This window comes from Buceros rhinoceros, unplaced genomic scaffold (assembly GCF_000710305.1).
Source record: "Buceros rhinoceros silvestris isolate BGI_N320 unplaced genomic scaffold, ASM71030v1 scaffold32901, whole genome shotgun sequence".
In the NCBI taxonomy this organism is placed as follows: Eukaryota; Metazoa; Chordata; class Aves; order Bucerotiformes; family Bucerotidae; genus Buceros; species Buceros rhinoceros.
Genome location: NW_010393026.1, coordinates 1,348 through 2,067, shown reverse-complemented (window position 1 = coordinate 2,067; position 720 = coordinate 1,348). Strand labels below are relative to the sequence as shown.

General features: G+C 58.1%; 1 protein-coding gene across 1 annotated transcript in view; it reads right to left on the bottom strand.

The window, feature by feature from the left end:
- LOC104500985 (tropomyosin beta chain-like) overlaps positions 1 to 129 on the bottom strand; it is a gene marked incomplete at its 3' end in the record, with an annotated part of 3,029 nt that extends 2,900 nt beyond the window's left edge. Inside the window, exon 1 of the mRNA XM_010144720.1 lies at positions 25 to 129. The remainder of the gene's footprint in view (positions 1 to 24) is intronic.
- Between the last annotated feature and the right edge of the window lie 591 nt (positions 130 to 720).

The following is a 720-nucleotide window of genomic DNA, read 5'->3' as shown; positions in this document are numbered from 1 at the left end:
CCCTCCACCAGCTGCCTTCTCAGCCTCTTCCAGCTTCTGCAGGGCGGTGGCCAGGCGCTCCTGGGCTCGGTCCAGCTCTTCCTCCACGAGCTGGATACGGCGGTTCAGAGATGCCACTTCAGCCTCAGCCTGCGGGAGAAGAAACCCCTCAATCACCCCATGACACACACATTTTTAAAAAAAATTTCAGTGATTACTTCTGCATTTGCTATTCAGAACACCCCTTGACATTGTGCAACAAGCCAGTGCTCACTGGAATGGGATGCCCGATCATGCATCCCGTCACCTTTCTCTAGAAACAACGGGATTTTCTCCATCCCTAACACCCTATTTGATGCTGGCTCCTTCCAGTCACACAACCCCATCCCAGCATGCAGCCCCTCCGCCATGTCCTTGCACCTCTGGCTCCTGCCCTGGAGACAGGAGAGGAATGAGGTGTGTTCCCTGGGGTAGGATGGCCATAGCAGCCATGCCGTCATGGGGATGGTATTTGGGGTTTGCAGAGTAGTGAGTAAAGGGGGAGGAATGCCCTGTGCGGCTTTGCTCCCAAAAATGAGATCGCAGCCGCTTGTGGATTTCCTGTTTACAGAGGCAGTGGAGTGAGCTGGGAGCCTCTCCTGCAGGAACCCCCCCGGCCAGGCTCCCTGTGTGCGAGGCCAGGAGCTGAGGCCGGCTGGGAGCGGTGGCCCTGGCCCCCCGCCAGCCCCTCAATGCCTGGCC